The 15,065-nt window shown below is 36.5% G+C and overlaps 1 long non-coding RNA gene across 1 annotated transcript; it reads left to right on the forward strand.

Moving 5' to 3' along the window:
• The first annotated feature begins 1,793 nt into the window (after window positions 1-1,793).
• LOC128868626 (uncharacterized) lies at window positions 1,794-5,741 on the forward strand. The gene is made up of 3 exons (XR_008455144.1): window positions 1,794-2,003; window positions 2,102-2,249; window positions 5,617-5,741. It is a non-coding gene; the product is annotated as an uncharacterized LOC128868626 (long non-coding RNA).
• Window positions 5,742-15,065: the final 9,324 nt, after the last annotated feature.

Consider the following 15,065-nt stretch of genomic DNA (forward strand, 5'->3'; position numbering starts at 1 on the left):
AAACAACTTTTATTATTCCATTATCTTTAATTTTGCGTGAACTAGTCATGGTTGTAAATTTACAGAAAGTGTAGCAGTTCAGACCTCAAAGATTTCCTTGGTTGGTTGGTTGGTTTAAGGGTGACCTCGCATCGGACTGCCACATATACCACAAGTTGGGTCCGTTGTGTTGCCCTAGAGCTCATTATATTATATGATTTCCCCACCTAACCGAGATTTTTATTATAGATTTTGGTCCAAAATATTGATTCGTTTCGAGAATTTAATGAGAGATTCGATTTTCAGGTCCGAGAGTACTGAAAGATTGCCAACTGTTGGAGAGCCTAGAAGAGCGAGTCGACACAGCAAATGCCTGCTCGATACTTCTTCATCTTCGTCCTCGCAGTATCTGCACAGGTCGTTTTGAGGAACCCCGAGCCGACGTGCGTGAGTGCCCAAAAGGCAGTAGCCGGTGATAAGAGATATTATATGCCTTAGTTCGTGTTTCGATAGACTTATAAGGGTTTTTATCTGTTCAAGATTGTAGGATGGCCAGATTTGTCTGGTCGTAACGCAAGTAGTTTCCACTCGCCACCTCCGATCAGCAATGCTGTGAAATTCTCGATCAATGATCATTTAACATGTTGCGAGCGGAATGTGGATTGTGGGTAAGTTACTAACATTTGATTGCGCAGCTCCAGCTCTTGCGAGCTCATCAGCTTTGCAGTTACCTTCGAATCCTCTGTGGCCCGGTATCCAGATAACTTGGACAGAGTTCTGAACACTTATCTCGTTAAGAGATAAGAGACAGGATCGAACCACATCTGAGTGGGTATAAGAGGAGCTGAGTGCTCGAACGGCCGCTTGACTGTCGGTGAAAAAGCGGATATCCTCAAGTGATATTCTCTTTTCTAAGATAGTTTTCACAGCATACCAGATAGCGCATACTTCCGCTTGGAATACACTGCAGTAGTCGGGTAATCTGAATGATAGATTGATGTGAGGAGAATTGGAAAAGATTCCAAATCCCACTTTGCCGTCTTGTTTTGAACCATCTGTATATATAATCAGAAGGCCATCGATTTCGCTAAGATTTGTCTTCCATTCTTCCCTGGTTGGGAGTGAACAGGAGAATAGCAAGGGTGGTGATGGAAGACTTACATGATAGTCTATGTCGGAAGAGATAACAGTGTTCCTGTTCAGTATGGCCGAATGGCCAAGATACTTTTTCCATTTCGATATGGCATTCATGCGTGTCGCTGCTTTCGCTGCAATCGCTTTGCCAGCCAGATCGATAGGGAACAAGTGAAGCAACGTATTTAGAGCCTTAGTAGGTGTTGTACTCAGGCATCCTGTTATCAGTAGGCAGGCTGTTCTTTGGACTCGTTCAATTGGGGCTACTCTACACCGTTTGAGTTTCGAGTGCTGTCCACCATACAACCACACCGATTTCCTTACTGGGTAAATAAACAAATAGAGGGCATGCAATAACTTGCATATTTAAGTCATGTTGCTGCTCGTACTTTGCTGTTATTGAATATTGAGTTTCGGTACTTCGTTGCCTAAATTCAGTCAAAAATATTGCAGTCAGTCACAAAATGTTTGATGATGTATTCGAAATATAGTTGCGTTTAGAGAAAAAAAAATTTGTTCATCGTATAGAAATTTCACTGAATGCCAATCAATCCTATGGGAGCATGTTTCTGTCAATGTCCGACTATTGTATTTTCAATTTTCCTCATTTCATCACAATTTTGCATACAATTTCCAAATATAGCTGGCTATAAAAAAATTACTGCTTCGTATTATTTCATATGTAGTCATGTATCCGAAAATTGTGGAAAGAATTTGTGACTTGTACTTTTATTGACATTTACAATATTTATTGATTAGGCCAGTAGTAATGAAGATCTCTGCGTGTAAATTTGTTGAGGTTTGCAGAAACTAAAATTAAAACATATCCTCCAAGATTTTGTTTGCTATTTTAGTACTCAGTCAGCGCTCGAAGCACTAACAAAAGTTGGGTAAGTTGGAGCTATTTTATATGTTTTGAAAAATCAAAAAGCGGTATTCGTTTTATAATAATCTTATGATTTATATAATTTTGCGAAAAATCCGTAAGGATGGAGACGAGAAAACGTAAATTGAAATTCCTTTACCCACTCAGGAAGAAATTCGTCATGTGGTACTTTACGTCAGCTTAAGTCTGCAGAAATTTTCAGTGAATTCCAAGCTCCATATTAAATAAACGCAGTATCGTAAAACGATTTGTAAGTGGTATCAAAAACTCAAGACAAAATCTTCGGCGGACCAGATAAATGTGACACTGGTGTAGGCAAAAATTGGCGAAGTTGCACGAATGGCACAATAAATGTTAGTTAGTGAATTGCGCTTGAGTCCAGTAGAAGTATCGGGAATATTGCGAAATAATTCACAGTGTTCTAAATAATCTTCTCATGGGTATCATGAATTTTGAATGAGGAACAAGCTCCAGTTCGTTTTGCTCAATTTCTCATAAGAAAGGTCAAGAGCTGAGAGTCTGGAAATCTTAATACGAATGTAACAGTTGACAAAGCTTGTCACTAAAAGTGTGACCCGGAAAGTAAAAAGCTGTCAATGGTATGAAGTCCAAAAGAAGGTGCTTATACAGCTTAATCCATATACACAAATCTTAAGAGATTGCTAGATCAGATTAGATAAAATTAGATAAGACTAGATTCGATAAGACAAGTCTTAAAGAAGAGCGCAAGTCACTTGACCACTGGAAGCAAATTTCATCTATCGTAACAAACCTCAATTCGGTAAAACATTTTCACTGATCCATGTGAAGGATTCTCTGGTTGTTTACAACTGTGACAGTGTGTGTTGTGAGGAATGCCCATTTTGGCTGCTTGAGACCAGAAGCCAGTTACCACCGTGAGTATTGATGTTTCTTTGTAGCTGTAGGTGGGTCATAACGTTCTGCTAACTTTGCATGTTGTCTGACATAGATGTCAGTAATGAAGAATTCTTAGACGGGATCCTGTTTTTTATGTCATTTTAGACATTTGTTATGTAGACAGATGTACAATTTTAGCCATGGATACTTGCACGATGGCACAAAGCGTTAAAATTATTGAAACTTTTATGGAAATGGTCGATCTTTAGGAACCACTTATTGGAAAATTCGTGATTTGGTGAAAATATTTCTAGAAACTGGTTCTGCCGAAGATAGGAAAAGGACTATCAGGACTACATAGGCAGTCATGAGTCGACTGATTGGCGGATTTTACCTGTAGACCTTTTCATGAAGGAATTTAAATTATATCATATCACATATAATTTCTAAGAGTCGTATTTTGTCTCAATTTCATGCCTAGAACACTTTTTGCCCACGGCAGTAATTTAAGCGCAATAAGCCTCAAATTTTGAATTTTTTTTCTAAGAAACTACAATTTTTTATAGCAAGAAATACGTAAAAAATCCAAGGAGTCTAGGACGGATGATTTTTCCTTTTCTTCATACAACATGAAAAAAAAGTTTAGATAACGAATTCACTGAAGGAAATCCATTTCAGTACAACAGAATACCATCACAGAATATAGTATACAAGTATATAGGGTGACGAAAGGGAGATAGAGCGATAATTTTTCCAAATTTTTGTTTCTGCAGCTGCCAAAGTTGCCAACTGCCAAAGGCTTGGCATTTCATCGTGCATCGTTTTGCCCCTGCCGGGCGTAAGTTAAAAATACGTAGATTCAGATTTTACCCAAAAATCATCTTCTCGGATAAGACCAATTTCTGACCCAGTGAAAGTACCGTTATTAGAGGGATTCCCATAAATTGTCGAGTTATATTGAAACACTTCCTGCATATAACTCGAAAAATTATGGGAATGTGAAAAGTACAAGGTATCTGCTTACTAATATATGTATGTAGCGATCTTCGTTCAATTTGCATATGAGCTTTGTTTACGTATCTTACACTAAACTTTCATTCGCTCGCTGTAGATATTTGAATATAATTCGAAAAGTATTGCGATTTCATTATAAAACTTGCAGAGATTACTGAGCAAAGTCTCAGCTATTAGAACAAAGAATTTTATTTTAGAAAAGCTTTTAGCAAGGAAATACATTTTTTCAAGCATGCTTTCTCCTAAAAAGAAAGAAAACTCTATACCCAACACAATTTTTAAAACAATTAGTTTACTTTATTACACTTAAGCCTACAAATAAACCTATTTTTAGAAGAGTTCACAATTCTGCCCAAAATATTTGGTTCGCTTGACACGGAGTCCCTTAGTAGTTACGCAAGACTTGCAATTGTGATGGATAATTTGATTGCCACGGTCTGACAGCTTGACACAACTCATTTATTTTCCCTGTACCTACACAAAGTCTTTAGTTTATCCTAGCAAACCAACTACTATGGAAGGGCCCTTTGCCCTTGTTCGAGGCGCTATTGACGAAATTACGCCGCACATATTTGACTGAGTCAATAAAAATTAGATCCACCGCTTGCACCACTGCCGGCAAAATTTACGATCTTACCTGATCACCCTATATAAGGAATTTAGTAAATATAAATTTGGGTTGCAACAAAAAATACGCATCATCATCAACTAATGAAATACGTGTTTATAAACTTAAAAAAAAATGGGTGTGTCAACGGCAACTTTTAATTAGTACATATGTGTTACTCTAAATTGGTTAGTATATCAGCTGTTGTATGGATCACTACGAAATATGTATTGAGAAAATTTATTTTTCGTAAAAATATTCTTTCTATTTTACTAATTTTAGTTGATTTAATTGGGGTTTTGTCAATGACGCAAAAATAATAGAAGTCAGTAAAAAAACGGTACTTTTACAGAAAGTATGTAATATGGGCATTAGGTTAGGTTAGGTTAGCCTGGTTGGCAATAAGCCACACATAGACCTTTTGGTCCCTAGCGATACCAGATGGAGACCGACCTCTATGAATACCTAAAGTAGACATCATGTAGGATGTCAGCGCTTTTGGCCAATCTAAGTAGGGCTGGGAGCTCCGCTTTTGAGACGTCTTCCGGACCCTCAAACAGTGGGGCTCCCAGGCATCTTAGTCGTGTTTTTGATAATGCCGGACAAACGCACAGAAGGTGTTCTAAAGTCTCCTCAACATCCTCTCTGCATTTTCTGCATTATTCCGTGTTAGCAATCCCTATCTTGTACGCATATACAGCCAATAGATTGTGGCTGATAGTTCTGCATTCCTTTCGCGAGAGCGTAAGTACGAATTGAGTCAGTTTTTTGTCGTTAGTTCTACGCATGACTTTTGCTGTTTTGCACGTGGACAGGTTAGTACACCTAACTTCCACTTGCCTTTTCATGTGGTCGTCCATTTCGTTGTATATTGTGTTTAGCGGTTTTGGTATGTCGTTCTCTTGTTCAAATGGTAGTCTCACAGCACTTTTTGCTATCTCATCTACTATTTCGTTCCCCATAATGCCTTTGAGACCAGGTACCCAGTAGATATGCAGCCTATTGTTTCCGGCTAGCCTTTCTATGGCCTCCCTGCTCCGTCGATCATTTTTGGACTTAATACAATATGAGCTTATTGCTCTTATTGCTGCTTGACTATCCACGTATATATTAATTGTTGAGTTCTTTCTTGTTCCAGTGTAGGCTAGCTCCGCGGCCTTCCGCACAGCAAAAACTTCCGCCTGGAAAATACTACTGTGGTCTGGCAGCTTGATAGGCTGCCTTATTCCTAGTTTTGGGCAGTAAATATGGGCATTAGGATGGACAACAAATTTTTTTTCTGGAATTTGCTCTATTGCTTATTATAATTACTTACAAGTCGATATTACTTTATTTAAATTAAAAGATATAATAAATTGCCTTTACAAACCTCTACAAAAGGTACCGTGTGTTTAATTAAAAAAAAAATGAAAATAAATAAAAAATTTGTTAAAACAAAAAAAACTTAGTACTAATTTCGTTCATTTTTACTTTTGGAATCAATTTTTTGATATACAGGTATGGGAAGAGAAATCAAAACAGGTTAGATAAATTCGATCCGTAACCATTTTATAGTGAACTTAGGGAAGAGTGCCAATTTTACCCTTTACTGCATAAATTAATAAAACATTGAAAAAAAGGTTTCACGGAGGAAAGGAAGAAAAATTTTTAAAAAGTTTTATATTTTGTATTTTTTTTACGAAACCACATATAGAAACAAGTTGTAAAGCGTAGAAAACAATTGAAAAGCGGAAAAATTATTATCCGTCGGGAAAGATGAGTATATTGACTCTATGAAAATATTGTTTATATCAAAAAGTAGTTACGTTTCACGCAGCTATTGTTTTTTGAAAATGATCACTCGCACCTCAATTCTGCCTTTTCACCCACTTGCACCCACAGTAAGGTTATTTCGAAATATCATAAAATTATTCGTTATTTCTTTGCGTTTCATTTCATTATTTTGTAACACCTAATTTGGAAATAAAATTGAATAAAAACTGCATATATGGTATGGGTCCATATGCAGTAAAAGGTTAAGAGCGTTTTTCAAGACACTGGCGGCACGTGTAGGTAAGCATTAAATAAATATAAAAAGATAAAAATATAGGATACTATTTTATTTCAGCCATAGAACAAGTTAAGAGGATAGCATCAAAAGAAAGCAACATTTTTTTGGGTTATCCCAATGGATATTTTATTGGATTGCCTCCTTCAAAAATCGAAAAATGAAAAAAATAAGGTTTTATGAAAAATATTTTGGTTCCAAAATTGTAGTTATAAAATATTTATTTTATAAGAAAACGTAGTCGCACATCGAGTGTTTAGTGTAGAGAAACATCACGTCAGTGCTCTTTCCTGCACGATTTAACACCATTCCTTGTGTAAATTAAGTTTTATTACCTTTCTCCCACACAAGCATGCATATATGTATGTACTACAAACACGTACGTATTATATACACATATTACACACACATACAAACACCTGTAATTAGCCCCATAAATCCACTTCGTACTAATTGCAATCACACGCTTCACGTGTCAATTTATTAAAAACAAATCAATGAACTTTCTGCTCCAATTCCACTTGACGATTGTTGCTGCAAACCGCTAGCGCTTTTGCTACCAGAATTCTCACATTTTTGACCTCAAACACTTTTAACCCGTAAACTACATACCAGCCAATAATATCACAACAAAAGCTCATAAATTGCGCTGCCTTACACACTTGCCATCAGTAGCTCATGTGCGGTATGAGGCGCGCCACATGCGCAATAAAGATCTTTATATTTACGCTTTTACAACATCATAATTTAGTACAGACAAATGTAATCAGCCGCTACTAATCGCTGCCACAAACCAAATGCCAGCGAAGAAAAATATGAGAAAAAATCGAATGCAGAATAACTCACAATGTCAGTAGTTGCATGCCACGACGCTTAGCTGTTGTAAAAACAGTGCTTGCCACCGCCATAATAACCCATAGTAATAGCAAATGCAGCTAATTAAATTTCGCTAATAGCGCTCATAAAAGCTGCTAAACTGAAATGGGGTGCAGTTGGTTGGACGCTGCCCCTTCCACTCCACCTCCCCCCCCTCGCACTAGCAAAATTGTATTAGAAGTGTTAAATAATAAAAAGGCGAACTTAATAACCATGAATTATGTTGGTAAAATTACATGCAAAGACAGTCGTTTAAGTGGCGCCAATTGCAAAGCCAGCTGTAGTGCAAAATGAGCGCGTGTAAGAAAATACTTTTAAAATAAAATGAAAAAAAAACAAAGTTAAAAAAATCGTTAATCGTTGCTCAATGGTGTGGCAAATATGACCAGCGGGTGAGCCGAGCACAAATCACTAAGCTTCACTGTAAGTGTTGTGCAAAACATGATCTCTACACTCGGCCCGACCCAGCTACCGGCTGCAGCAGCTACTTGTACGTGTTGCATGCGGCGCCTAATCTCAAATCAGCGCTTAAGCGCGCATAATTAGTACACTTGGAGCAACAACAAGAATGCTGAATGAAGAATAGCAGCCTGAAATTTCGCGCACTCGCTATTCGAATGGAATCTGATGCTGGCCAGCTGAGCTGATTGCTAGTTAAAACCCGAAGGCTAAGTTTTACTCCTGATTGCTTTGATGTGGACGAAAGGTGTCGACGAAACTATTAAAGTGTAGTAATCGGAGTCAAGCGACGATTAATGGCTAGCAAGAATATTATGCCTAGAATAATACGAAAGGCAAGCGGAAAAATAAGGCCCCAATTTCCGCACAGAAGGCTTTTTGGTTCATAGAATTGTTTTGTATATAACGCTCGTTGGGTGAAAGAGTGTGATAAAAAAAAATAGTTCATATGTATTCTTATATAATCATATATTATCTATTAATGGTATTACATTAAAAGAAAATGTATAATAAATTTGAAACTTCTAAACCTGTTTTGACTCTATTCTGGCGCGATGTGTCTGTGAGAAACTATAGGGTGATTCAAGGGTGATGCGAATCTTTGACAGTAATTTTTTGGGATTTGTTAATTTTTCCTTTAGCAACAACGCGTAGAAGTGATCCAAACGTTTTACGAAAATGGTTCTTTCACAAGATGCGCTGGGGCACTATTTCACCTAAATAAATACCGTTTTTCAAGAAAAAAATATGCACCCACAAGAGGGGGTTGGGTTGATGTGGTTTTTGGGTTGGCGGGTTCATTGGACCGTATTTTTTCAAAAATGATGTCGATTATGCAGTTGTATGTAGTTTTCTGCGAACGTCATCGTGACACAATAACAAAATCTATGGGATAGATAGAAAATACCGAAGTACAAGTTCCTGAAATACAGAATCTCAAAACACAATATCCAGACACGAACAAGTCCGGACCATACATAACACCGAGAAGACACAATTCAATCAAAACATTCAGACACAAATTAAATCAAGGCTTCTGCTACTTTTGTTTGTATTAAACAATTCAACTCTAAATAAAATAAATACAATCCGTCTATGTATTAAAGAAATGCCATTATACTCATGATACTATTTTTCCAGTTTTTCCCCTCATTGTACAGGAAAGTGGTCCACAATTAAAGAACAAAACTCAAATTTCAAAATAGCGAAGTTGTAGTGAAAAATTCGAGACTGATAACAAAATGCTTCGGCTTGGATTTTCCTTGAGGTAAATAATTTAATAACTAAGGAAGATCAAAATATAAAGTACTAATGCCAAGTATTTATTTGAAACACAAATCATAACATCAAATAAAGCGGGAATTAAATTTGGATCCATGTATAAGCTAAGTATGTAGATAAAAAAGAAATAATTTAAGAGTGCACTGATTTTGTGAAAAGAGCAAGACTACTATCGCGACTTAAATAAATTATACTGGCGAACAAGCTATAGACAATTCACCATCGGAGGACAATCACGACCCTATATTTGCCGATGTTGATATTGATAATAAGATCTTAAAACCGTGTCAAATACTTTCATATATTACCGTAGGTTTGCAATCAGCATTACCATAGAAAAAGCAGAAATTTCTTGTGGAATGTGGAATGTGGACAAAAGCGACTAAATTACTTGAATATATGAAGCAACGTATCTAATAAAATTATTTCCGAATTTCATCTTCAAATTTACCCTCAAAATGGATTACCAGGGATAAGCATACTTTAACCTTCTTTCCGTTTACCAAACTATATGAATGCAAGAATGTAGTGCAGTCTCACTAAAGACTCCCATAACAGACGGTGTTTGAGTGTATGGCGAGGCTCATCAGAATCAGGCTATCAGGAGATTGACTGCCGCTCCAGTATTCAGGAAGCTTTGACTTGTAACTGACAGCAAATGCGTTCTGCTTTGTTGTTTGTAAAAATTCAGCTAAAATGAGGGAAAAACGCAAATGGTGACTTTTTGAGAAAAGTAGCATTGAGGCACAGCTCAAGTAAGAGCCAGGATGGAGATGTCATTATAGTAATTTCACAGCGAGCAGGGAGTTCTCAGTCTACAATGATTTCGATGCTCTAGAGTGATTTTCAATTATATTTATTAAATTTCTTCATATATAAATATAACCTTCAAGTAGTCACATAAATATATTGTACAATTTGAATGAAAGCCGCAGAGGACTCCCTAAATTCGATTTACTTCAAATGTTCTAATTAAATACCCAGTATGTTTGCAAACAAGCTAATGCTGGATATTTGATGAAGTGGCGTTCGATTGCAGCGGGTAAATATTTTCGGCATGACTGTAACTTGAAGGCAAAGGGTGAGTGAGAGTTTGATAATTTCGAAAAGAAAAAGAAAGTATTTTTTTTATTATCTCATTAAATACTAAAATCTAGAAAGGTTTTAAGTGAATAAAAGCTTAGAAGGGGAAAGCGGGAAGTTCCGCTTATCAGTGCAGGTCAGCCTAGTGTGTTGCGCTTGTCGCGTTTTCTCAAATGTGTATTTTTGAAGTTATTCGTCAGTCACAAAAATAATGAACCGATCGAGTTAAAATGTTCCACATTTCTTCAAGATTGACTAGTGACTGAGAGGTTTTATTCTTTCTTGTATTATAACTAATTTTCCAAGGCTATGCGTGGGTATTCATACAACTGCCATAAACTTTAATTTTTTAATTTTTTCGCTGCGGACTACTTTCTAATTATTCTTCTTTAATTTAAGATGAGTTCATCATGAGTTATTCTGACAGTGTCAAGATAACTTTATTTTGAAAAAAGGAATGCCATTTTTTTCAAAACTTTTAAATGGAAACTGCACAAAATATTTGTCAAAAGTTTATCTTTTATTTGTGGAAAAGTTTGAACAAGATATTTCATTTATTATATACGAGAAAAGTCGACACAAGCATTATTTAGCCTCCGAAAGCCAATTAAGCCAAGTCAATTGACCTATGATTCAAATTGCGTTGTCTAACAGTGGCTACTCAACAGGAACAAACGCTAATAATTATGAAAGAGAACATCACCAGGACCAACGTTGCTGCAGACAGTACTAGTCCAGAGGGTCGAACTTTTTGTAACCTGGGGCTTCAAATTTTAACATTTTGGCCGAAATTGCAATTCATTTATGGATGATCAGATTGGAGGTACTCTGTCCAGAACGGTTCTTTGACTGTTCACTCGTGACTACAGTCAAACTAAATATATATTACAATTTTTTTTTCAGTATTCATTGACATTTCACCAAGCAAAGACTTATTTATGCCTTTACAACGTTTACAAATCGTAGGATTCTACATATTCGAAATCGACGCTCTGTAAAAAGTGATCATCGCGCGAGTTACATCATATAAAATGACAACAATAAATATACGCCTATTTAAAAAATTTAAGAACTCCAAAATTAAGAACGCCAAAATAAAAAATTAAAAACTCCCATGCAGGTGCGTTATCGCTTTGTTAACGTTACTACATAGCAGACGTTTTCAGGTTCGGTTGTATACCTAAAGCTAAATATGCTTAGATGCATATTTGCTCTTCAAGGCCAACCGAATTAGAAGCGAGGTTTAGAATAAATATCGAAGAACTTTTAAATAAAGAACTACTTTAAAGTTTATTTTTATTCGACTTTTACTTTTACTTATATATAGCAAACATAACTAGCGGTTAGACCAACTTATGGTGTTCAGCGATGAAACCCATTACCCAAAATTGCCTTATTTGAGTTGAAGACCAACCCGAAGCCATTCCAGAACAGTCATTCATTGAAAACCATTTTGTACGGCCTATGGCCCGTCATCGGCTCATATTTATTCAAAGACGAAACTGGCGCCAAAGTAACAGTAAATAGTGAACGCTATCGCGCCATGATAAACGACTTTTTGATGCCGGAATCCCGTGATCTACGAAACATTTGCTTTTAAGAAGACGGCGATACTTACACACAGCCCGTGAAACAATGGTCTTACTGCGTCATCGTTTCGGTCAGCAATTTATCTCTCGGCTCGACCCAGTGGATTGGCCACCAAGAACTTGTGATATCACACCTTTGCACTTTTATTTGTGGGGATTACTGCACAGTTGCGGCCAATATTTGAAAGGGATTTTCTTTAAAAAATAAATTTCATGAATGGTTCAAAACAAAAATAATAAAAATTACCCAATCAATTTGAATTTTCGTTGTTTTATTTCAATTTAAATTCCAATGCCTCGAAATTGACCACCCTTTATTTATAAAACGACTTCGAATAAAATGTTTACATTATAATTTAATGAGGGCTTTCTTTTAGTAGGTCTTAACCCTCTAACTCCTACCTAAATAGGCTTTTCTGACGGGAGTCGTACGGGTTGAGATAAGTGCACACGAACGCGTTTTGGGTAGCTAAAAAGGCATTCTACTTTTTAAAATAATTGCGGAATAGTTTCCATACACAATTTTTGTTTATAGTTATGTGAAGCAGAAAAGACTAGCGAGTATTCGCAAATTCAAAAGTTTATCAAGCAGCCATTTCTAACTGGAAGGGCTTGGTTAAAATTTTATTGATGATTTTTATCAATTCAAATAAATTTAACTAAAAACAAAACAAGTCGGGTATTAAATCAACATTTAAAAAAAGTGGACGTGCCCGGTAATTCTTTGCCCGTACGAGTACAAAAATTTCATGTTAAAGCCCACATTTTTTACGCCTGAACTTGAATTTGTATCTAAATAGCATTTCTATCTGAATAGCCAAGAGCTCCAATTGTTTAATGCTGACCAATTTTTCGTATTTTGAGTGCTAACCTACACTTAAATTTGGTACCATATCTTTAGCTAAAGTCCTAGTCTCAGTAGCGGCGACTGCGTCTCAGTAGCGGCAACTGCGTTTATCAGTTTTACGTGTATTCGATTTCTTGCAATATTCCACAGAAGTGTCAATAGTAGAACAAAGTAAGGTTACCCAACTCTTTCGACCTGGTCATGACAATGCATCTACATAAACATTTTTTGAAAAAACCTCGTAGTTACGTCATTTCTGTTAGAATCTGTTTTTTAAGTTAGCCACGAAGAAATGAATAGCGTTTCCTCTCTTTGCGGTCATGACTCTGTGCTCATTGTTGTAGACAGTATCTTTAATTTTTTGTTTTTGTATTTAACTTGGTTGAGCTAAAGGATTTGTGGAGAACTCGTATTAATATTGCGCTGCTAAAGCCCAACTGATTTTTCCAACTGCCTTTTTCCGCGTTGCCTTATTCTTCCCTAAGACTTTATGAGTTGGACTCACAAGCAAATATTATCGAACATTGACATTATGTTAGACACCCTGCGCCTTTAGTATATATTTTAAAATAGCCTTTGAACACCAGTTGGCGGAATTTGTGCTTTCATAATTCTGTGTAGGCGTAAATATTACGTTACCTGTTGTATAAATAACTCAAACTGACTTAACGAAAAATTGCTTAGTGTCAGTATAATAAATGTTCATAATTGCTAATCATATTTTAAGCGGCTTTTAAAATTCCACATTGGCGCCAAATTTGGTGTTCACGTGACTGAAGTGGTCATTAAAAGCAAGGCGCAAAAACAGTGAACAGCTATGGACCGAAAAAATAAACCAAAGCAATAAAAAGTAACATTCAAATTGGCGACTGAATAGACAATAATTTAATACGGAAAATATTGTATGTACGTGTGAATGCATGTATATGTATGTTCCTGCGCACTGTGGAAACATGTTGGAAACACATGCAAAATCACACAGAAGTAGGGCAGCTTTAAACGACCGTAAAAGGCCACTGGAGCTTAAAGAAGGAGTTCACTTAATCTGTTCTATGATGTGGCAAAAAACAAAAAAAAAAAAAACAATAAATTTTAAAACGCACCAAAATGTTCGAAAAAACATGAGTAGAACTTAAAAGCGGAAGAAGCTCCCAGCCGCTTCAAATTAAACTCCCCCATTGCTAGGCAAGACAGCTGAGCTCATCCAATTGCTCCTAAATATCAAATGCGCTGGTATGTGCCTCATTAGTGAGTGGCAGTCTAAAGCGCATGCATCAATTTTTGTCATTCATCATTTGCATACAACGACACAAATTAACAGCTACAAGATTAACGAGACATTTGTTAAGGAATTAAAATTTACGCGGAGATATTGTTAAATAATGAAATAAATTGAAGAAAATCTGCGTAACAGAATTACGGCATTTAAATGAGAGAGCAGAAACTTTAATATTGAAATAACATTGAAAAATGCATGTCTCTTGAATGGGAAGCTTGTGAGTACAAGCCTGCCATGCCACAGCCAATATTGTCACAGCAGCAACGAAATACGGAATGGCAATTGAAAATCGCTTGAATGATATGACTCAAAACACATATAATAACATAGTTGTCCGCTCATTCCTAACTCCAAGGCAGCTCAGCACAAGCTACGAGGGCGAACTTAAAAGTTAACTGGACTAACTCCGATGATGCAGATCTCATTTTTCAATGACATTCCATAACACTATGCATGCCAACTTTTAGGTGATTGTTTTGTTTGTAAACTTTCCACAAGCTATCGAGGAGTTATCGATGTGCTGTCATAGAATACTTTTGTTTGAAAGATTTAACTCTACTTCAAGTTCACAGAAATGGATTAAACAGCGAATCATATTTAACAGTCAACATAATGAATTGGACCAAGTAAACTAACTCTCCATTAAAACATACCTACATCATAACATATCAAACAACAATAGCCGAAATTAAAAACTACAGACAAGTGTTAGATTAAAAAAAAATAACCTCCTTTGGCCGCACTGGCACTGGCTACACTCAGTAGTTGGGCTGCCAGTTGCGGCCTCAGAGTCAACTCTGACAAAACGGAGTTGATGCTATTCACAAGGAAATACAAGCCTCCGCCTTTTAAGCTTCCAAGACTAAGCAACCAGTGTCTTACACTCGCATCGAAAGTCAGCAGAGTCAAAGTGTAGCAATTGACCCCACGCTCGAAAAACGTAGCACTGCCGTCATCATATAGATCAATCAGCTTACGATATTGCCTCTCGAAACTTTTTGAAAATGTCCTGATGAAAATAAATAATTTTCTTAATAGTCAAGACATGCTCGTGCTACCAACGCATTAATTAAATTTCGCGAGAAACAACGAACTATTTAACGTATTACTCGACAATCATCTTGAC

The sequence above is a fragment of the Anastrepha ludens genome, chromosome 6 (genome assembly GCF_028408465.1).
Source record: "Anastrepha ludens isolate Willacy chromosome 6, idAnaLude1.1, whole genome shotgun sequence".
Lineage (NCBI taxonomy): Eukaryota > Metazoa > Arthropoda > Insecta > Diptera > Tephritidae > Anastrepha > Anastrepha ludens.